General features: G+C 40.4%; 1 pseudogene; it reads right to left on the reverse strand.

The window, feature by feature from the left end:
- Positions 1 to 3,512: 3,512 nt before the first annotated feature.
- Positions 3,513 to 4,700, reverse strand: LOC139018450 (cofilin-1 pseudogene; annotated as a pseudogene).
- Between the last annotated feature and the right edge of the window lie 3,715 nt (positions 4,701 to 8,415).

Genomic DNA, 8,415 nt, shown 5'->3' on the forward strand with positions numbered 1-8,415 from the left:
TAGTACTGACAATTATTGAGTTGCTCTTATGAGCCAGGAACTGGGGTGAATCTCGGAGACACAGGAACAACTAACCACAAGCAATTAAATAATCACAGAGTATTAGGTACCAAAATAGAATAGGAGTTCAGAATAAGAATTTCTTGCAAAATATCCCGTGGGTATGCAACACCCATAAATACGTCCAGAAAACCTGTTGTTAGAAATACTTAAGTAGTGAATGAATTCAGACTAAAGATTTGATGCAGTTCAGTACCACTGAGAATTTCAGCTCATGTGGAAGCATTTTCAGACTAGAGAGCATGAATAAATTCCATTAACTCCAAGTAAAAGTTACATTTGAAAAATAGGAAAGTACTGCAATCTAAGAGACGGTTACTATTATTTCAACTTAATTTTGTTTCTTATTTTTCTGCCTTTTCCTAGGATTAAGACTGAGTCCCCCCCCCCAACCCCCCGCACCAATATATGCTCTTTAAAAAAGACAGAACTCCCTTAGTAAAATATATATGAGAACATTCCTTCCACCCACCAGCTATGATTCATTTATTACCCAGTTGCCAGGGTTCTTAGCAAAAGAAAATGACCAATTTCTCTCAACATTCACACCCATAATCCTCAAATGCTTACCTATTTTGCTAGTTATAATACCAATCAGAAGTTATAAGATATTTTCTCTTTCCACTTTCTTTCCTCCCCGCTGGCCCACACACTGAGTTTCTGCCCACTTCATCTACTATCCTGACTCAGTAGTTATCTTTTGGTATTAAAAGCAGAACACACCTGGCTATTATTGCTAAGTGATTTGAGTGTTGACCCATGAATCAAGAGGTTGCTGGTTCAGTTCCTGGGGGGCTTGGTCCCTGACTGGTGCGGGGGCATGCAAGAGGCAGCCTATCAATGATGTTTCTCTCTCATCTATGTTTCTATCTCTCTATCCCTCTCACTTATTCTTACTCTAAAGATCAATAACAAAAAATAGCAGAAACAAAATTTGAAGTAATATCCTTAGGAGGCAAATGAATGTTGTTGCTTATTTATAACTATTATTAAGTGTTCTCAAGTAATTTTCCTTTGATGTGACAAACATAATTCCAAAGGACTTTAAGAGCACTTAGATTTTCAACTGCCCTTAATATTCATATAGTACAATCAAGAATCACTGTGAACTTCTATTCTTCCATCTATAATAATAAAAGGGTAATATGCTAATTAGACTGGACATCTTCTGGACGTCATTCTAGATGTCCTTCCTGACAAAGCCGGGGCTGGAGGGAAGCCAGCCCAGGTCCTGGATGCCTGCTGGTGGCCGGAGGAGGGAAGCTCAGGTCCTGGGTGCCAGAGGGAAGCCAGTGCCTGCAGTCAGGGGAAAGAAGGCCTACTCTTGACGAATTTTTGTGCATCGGGCCTCTAGTCTATATATATAAAATCCTAAGCAACTGACAGACCAGCTGACCATCTGGTAGCTATGACATGCACTGACCATCAGGGGGCAGATGCTCAAAGCAGGATCAGAAACCACAGGCATGGAAATATGGAACAGACTGATGAATCTCAGAGGGAAGGGGAGAGGGGGAGGGCAGAAAGAGATTAACCAAAGATCTTATATACATACTAGAGGTCTGGTGCACAGATTTGAGCACCAGTGGGGTCGGCCTGGCCTGCAGGAATTGGGCCAAAACTGGCTCTCCAATATCCCCAGAAGGGTCCCGGATTGCCAGAGGGTGCAGGCCAGGCTGAGGGACCCCACCGATGCACAAATCATGTACCAGGCCTCTGGTAAGTAATATGCATGAAGTCAACAGAGAACAGAAAGGAAGGAAAGAACTCTTGGGGGGGTCTACAGTACTTTCTAATGCCACAGTATGATTCCTAATGCTCTCAAAAGGAAAACCTAGAAAAATTTTAAAATAATATTTAGGAATCAGTAAGAATTAGAAACCATACAGTCTGTAGGTTTGTTTTAATTTAACTAGAATTAGAATTAATGACCAGTGGAAAAAAATAAGTAGGGACTTGGTAATAAATATTTCTATACTCTGGCTTTAGAAAAACACCATCCTATCTAATAAAAGAGTAATATGCAAATTGACCATCACTCCAACAGAAAAGATGGCTGCCCCCATGTTGTGTCCACACAACAATAAAAAAACTCACTTAAAAAAAGTCACAAGGATATTGACTTTTATTTTCACTTCTTACTTTTATTTTTAAGTGAATGCATTGGACTGCAATTTACTGTGGTGGTGGTGGTGGAGGAGAAGGAGGGCGTGGTACATGGCACAGGAGAGGCTGAAGGGTACACTGAGGGGCATTTAAGCCACTAATGCTTTTTTACCATAATGGAATTTGGTCCATTTCTGTTCTGGTTTTTATATCAATTACTGCTTGACCTTAGTAAAGTTACTTTGCTTCTCTCATTTATCTAAACCATCTTCCTCCTTTATCTGTACAATCAAGGGTTAGATTGAAATGTCCCCCGTGTGGACACAGATGGCTGCCACAAGATGGCCAGCAAGGGAGGGCAGTTGGGGGTGGTCAGGCCTACAGGGAGGGCAGTTAGGGGTGACCAGGCCAGCAGAGGAGGACAGTTGGGGGGGACCCAGGCCTGCAGGGGAGGGCATTTGGGAGGGGGACCAGCCCTGAAGGGAAGGGCAGTTGAGGGTAACCAGGCCTGCAGGGGAGGGCAGTTGGGGGGGACAAGGCCTGTAGGGGAGGGTGATTGGGGTGACTGGGCTGGCAGGGGAGGGCAGTTAGGGGTGACTGGGCTGGCAAGGGAGGGAAGTTAGGGGTGACTGGGCCAGCAGGGGAGGGCAGTTGGGGGCAATTGAGCTAGCAGGGGAGTAGTTAGGCCTCGATCAGGCTGGCAGGCAGAAGTGGTTAGCAGCAATCAGGCAGGCAGGAAGGCAGGTGAGTGGTTGGGAGCCAGCAGTCTTGGATTGTGAGAGGGCAGTTGGATATCCCTCAAGGGGTCTCAGATTGGAGAGGGTACAGGCTGGGCTGAGGGACAACACCCCCCTTATGCACGAATTTCATGTACCAGGCCTCTAGTTCAGCAATTATAATAATTAGGCATATGTTCATTGAACTTTGAGAATAAATGCAAACACGATGGATATTGTAAATGTCACTACCACTTGGGATTAATAGTATTGTTATTATTTTTAAAAAAACATGCAATTCATAGTTTCAGGTAGGGAAGAACTCTCTGTGCTTTGACTGAAAAATGTTAGAAATTAGGAAGGTTATTAAGGATGCTCTTTCTCCTCAGATCCCTTTCCAAACCAACTTTCTGAAATACTTTATATAAGCCTCAAAGAAAACATGATAAATTACAATTATATTGCATAAAACTGGAAGGGGACATTTCAATCTAACCCTTGATTGTACAGATAAAGGAGGAGGATGGTTTAGATAAATGAGAGAAGCAAAGTAACTTTACTAAGGTCAAGCAGTAGTTGATATAAAAACCAGAACAGAAATGGACCAAATTCCACTATGGTAAAAAAGCATTAGTGGCTTAAATGCCCCTCAGTGTACCCTTCAGCCTCTCCTGTGCCATGTACCACGCCCTCCTTCTCCTCCACCACCACCGCCACAGTAAATTGCAGTCCAATGCATTCACTTAAAAATAAAAGTAAGAAGTGAAAATAAAAGTCAATATCCTTGTGACTTTTTTTAAGTGAGGTTTTTTTATTGTTGTTTTGCTTCCTTTAAAAAAAAAAAAAATTAAGGGTCCCTTACTGGTTCTGCTTCCATGACTGGCTGTGCCAGGTGAAAAAGGGGAGGGGAACCAGGTAGCATGGGGAGGGGTTATCTTCACAACATTCCACTTATACACAGAACTAAACAGACAAGCACAGAGTCACTATTGCAGTTAGACATTGGCAGCATGGGGAAGGGGAGGAACAGGTTGCAAGTAGGGGTGTCATTGAAAAAAATTCAGACCCTCTCCAAAACTGGGGTTCCTGGGGTGGGGAAGGACTTGGTCTGTTTCAATCTAAGAGGAATCAGAAGATTAAAAGCAGTTTTGGAAGGCCAGAACCATCAGGGGTGGAGTGAGGAGAAAGGTCCAGGGGGTGGGGGGCTGTTTGGCAACTGGGTGAAGGGATTGCCCTCCCCCTGCTGGGATCCCCCCAGTCCCTCTGGTCTGGCAGGAGGGGAGCAGCCTGCAACCCCCCACAGGCAGGTCTGGGGCTGCCAGAAACTCCAGGCAGGGGGCTGGAGGGAGCTGACAAAGGCTTGTCCTCCAGGGAGATGACAGCACTGCCCCCCAGCTTCTCTACCAGAGGGCAGCGGTCCTTGACCTCCTCATGGCAGTTTGCTTGTAACCTTCTTCTTGGTGACATCCTTGGTGCTGGCATAGATCATTTTGCTCTTAAGGGGTGCAGACTCAGGGGACCAGAAGATAACACCAGGTCCTCCTTCTTGTTCTCCTTTGTTTCATAGGTTGTGTCATACAGGGTATAGCAGCAGTCTTTCTTGAGGAAGGTGGTATAGGGGTCGTCTACTGTCTGGCCCACATCACCTACCAGGATCTCCTTGCCCTCTTTCAGAATGATGTTCTTCTTGTCTTCACTCAGGCAGAAAAGCACCGCCTTCTCGTGCTTCTTCACCTCCTCTGGTGTTGAGGACTTATGCACCTTCATGTCATTGAACACTTTGATGGCTCCATCAGAGACAGCCACACCCGAGGCCATGTTTCCGGAAACTAAAGGAGATAGCAAGAAGAGCCTGGAAAGAGGGGAGCTGCTGCAGCTGCTGCTAGGATCTGAATGAACCCCCTATTATTTTTTGATGCCCCGTTTTACTTAACTCATTCTCTATGTGAAAGATTTTTTTTAAAATATATCTTTTAAAAAATGTTTTAATTGATTATAGAGAGAGAGAGAGAAACATCAATTGGCTGATGGGGAAGGGAACCAGTGATCTTTTGGTGCGTGGATCAATGCTCAACCACTGAGCCACACTAGCCAGGCTAAAAAAAAAAAGTACCTTTATCATTAGTATAAAATAGTTGCTTGAAACCTGAATTCACAGCATAATAGATTTCCAAACAGGTTTTACATATCACTGAAAACACAAGCCTCTAAGTAGTCTTTGCCAATAGGCATTTTTTTAAATGTTACTTCCCTAAACTTTATAGTTTGTATAAATTATTTCTAAGGTGGCCCTATAAGAAACATTTTAGCATAACTTGAACCCTCATAACACTTTTCCATTCAACTGCTTTTGTTTAAGTGAGTAGTGACATGACGTATTAGGTCTTTTTCCTCTTAGACCTTTGGAAGAAGAGGCAGGTGGGTTTGATAAAGTGCTGACACCAAGGAACAGCTGGAGATATGATTTATGTCATGGATGCCCAACATGTAACAAGGTAAACTCCTTCATCAGAACCTGCTTTCTGCAAAATTATAAAGCAGCTTAAAACTGTGCCTTTATAACTAAGGAAAATATCATCTTCTCTCATAGTTTTCACTTCTACCTACACAAGGAAGATTGCAAATCAACCAGCTCACTATGTATTTTATTTTCTTCCAAAGAAACACAAACTATTGTAATACAGAACATCTTTGTCCCATATCTGAACCAATGTATAGATTCATCAGCTGCTCTCCTGCCTACCATCTATATTTTCCCTATTACTAATGTAAGAGTATTTTTCTGAAAGTTAAATATGTTCACAATCTATATATTGGTATGCTTGAAAGGAGGGACTATATTTTCTGTACCTCTGTATTCACATTACCCATAATGCTTGGCATACAGTTGATTCCCCATAAATATATGCTGACAGAACAGGTAGGCAATAAACTCATTGATTGGCAGAGAGATTACCACCTTGTTTTACATGACAAGGAAAAAGTCTACAGACACAGTTTGTTGGACCAGTCCATGTAGAGAGACAATACCAAGACTCTGTCTTTCTATTCTGTTTTCCTTCTTTGCCTAAGAAATTATTGGCTCTTCATACCTGACATTTCCAGTAATGAAGGGACTCACAAGCCCTAAGGAGGTCATATCGGGAGCCCTTCCTTTGGTGAAAAGGAGGGAGATAACAATTCAGCATTGGTCTTAACAACATTTCTGTCTAGAAAGCTCAAATCTGCACCCTCTCTTTCCTCCTCCTCCGCCTCCTCCTCCTCCTCCTCTTCCTCTTCTGTTTTATGATGTAGAGAAGGAAATTCCTCATTTGAGAAGATTTTATATTCCATAGTGTTCCAGATAACTTCTTAATCTCTAGGGAATTTTTTTCATTTATTTTTTTATATAGATATTTGAGTCTTTTAGATTTATTTAAAAATGATAATGTTAACTATTGGTCAGTGAGACACTGCAGAGCAGTTCTTAATCCAATGAGGGCTCTGAAGTCTGGGCAAGGGTATTCAAAATGTATCTATAACACTCAGTTGGTAAATTGGTCTCACATTAATTAATATAATAGGGTCCTGGTATTGACTAACTCCTATAAAAATAAGTTGCTTTTTTCCTATTGTTCTTAAAGCTTTGGAATGAAAGATACATTAGATGCCATAGGAAATAAAAGTGTTTGACTGACAATGTATTTATGACAGCATCTCCTAAAGCTTCAGTGAGACCACATGGTGAATACTGAAATTATATCCAGATTAGAAAATGATAATTTTGATAAACAGGAGAGAAGACATTAGAGAAGTCACACTGATGAAAAACAAATGTTAACTAAAAACAAACAAACAAGAAAACATTAACTGTCAAATTTTTAAAACAGCAGAATAGCTACATTGGGTCAGAGTGGAGCTTGGTTGGTCAGATTATCTGATAATAAATTAGATTAAGCACTCAGCTATTTTCCTAATCCATTAATAGTTTCTGTTTTGCTGATTCTGATTTCAGCTCCTTGTTAGATTCAATGATTAGTTCTAAATACTTTCCCTTACTTAGACATCCTTCAATTATTCAAGAAGAATTGAGGCACTCCAATATTAAATACAGTAAATAAGAAAGTAATTATTTTTATTTACATTGTAGACTTGACCTAGGAGATGATGCACCATGGTTCTTTAGTCATAGATATGTGATAGAATGTCAATCACAATGTGAAAATTCTGGTAAGTGCAATACTGCATGTTGCTCTCATACTGGGTCTGTTTCTATGTAATTTATCAAAAGCCAATGCTGCCCCAGTTTGCAAGTAATTTTAATAGATCATTTAATCAGATATTCCATCTGATATCTGAGAACTCTCTAGAAATGCTTTACAAGTTAATGTAAGTATCTACACTATAGAATGTAATACACCACAGGGAAAGGAACCCAATACTGCCCATCCTCTGATGGATTGAGAAGACAGGGAATTAGCACATTTAACAGACACCAGAACCATATGGTATTTATTTTCTTATTTTAAGGTGAGAGATTTGAAACAAATTGATGCAAGTTGCACATCCCCAGTAATTTTTGTGCAAATATTTGACCTAAAGGGTGTCCCAAAATTCACGCAAGATTTGAATTTAATGGTGCTTGCTATCGCGACATGATAATCCAGTTTTTTTGTGCCTAAATTGCAAGATATGGATGTAGACGACATGTGGTTTCAACAAGACAGTGCCACATGCCATACAGCCCGAGAAACAATTCAGTTACTGCATGAGTCATTTCCTAGTTGTGTAGTTTCCCGTTTTGGTGATCAGAATTGGCCCGCCCAGATCATGCGATTTAACACCATTGGACTTTTTTCTTTGGGGTTTTTTGAAGTCTCAGGTTTATGCCAACAAGCCCACAACCACCCACACCTTGAAGGAGGAAATTGAGCCCTGTATCAAAGAAATTCAGCCACATTTATGCTAAAAGGTCATGGAAAATTTCAACAAAAGAGTGTGTATGTGCCAGCAAAGCCATGGAGGCCATTTACCTGATATCCTATTCCATACATAACCCTATACTATATATTTTATGAATCAATAAAAAAATTTACAATTTTTAATTATAAACATGTGTTTTCTATCAAAATTACTTCTTGCGTGAATTTTGGGACACCCTTTATATCGAACTGCTTTTTTTTTTATCATCATATTCTCTAACAAAAGAAAACAATAAGCAAATCATTTAGCTAATAACTTATGTGAAAGACTCTGAATGAGGGAAGATTTTTTGATTCTTTCCAGTTGTTTTTATTTTTTATCTACATATTGGTGATCTGAAATGAATCATTTCTTAAAAAAATGTCTGAATGTCTCCAGAGAGCTCTGAATGTTTGATAAAATCAACACATAATGGATGGGTTCAGAAATATGAATAGTCTTCTTAAGGAGAATGGATAGTTCCCAAGCCAGAACAAGACTTGACTCATTGGGATTAGCTAAGCTAAAAAAGAATAAAATATGTCAAGATAAAATAGGTTGTCAGCAATGGCAGCTCAGAAAAATGCAGAGG

The sequence above is a fragment of the Myotis yumanensis genome, unplaced genomic scaffold (genome assembly GCF_028538775.1).
Source record: "Myotis yumanensis isolate MYYU_CA2020_CCGP unplaced genomic scaffold, mMyoYum1.0.hap1 SCAF_10, whole genome shotgun sequence".
NCBI lineage: Eukaryota > Metazoa > Chordata > Mammalia > Chiroptera > Vespertilionidae > Myotis > Myotis yumanensis.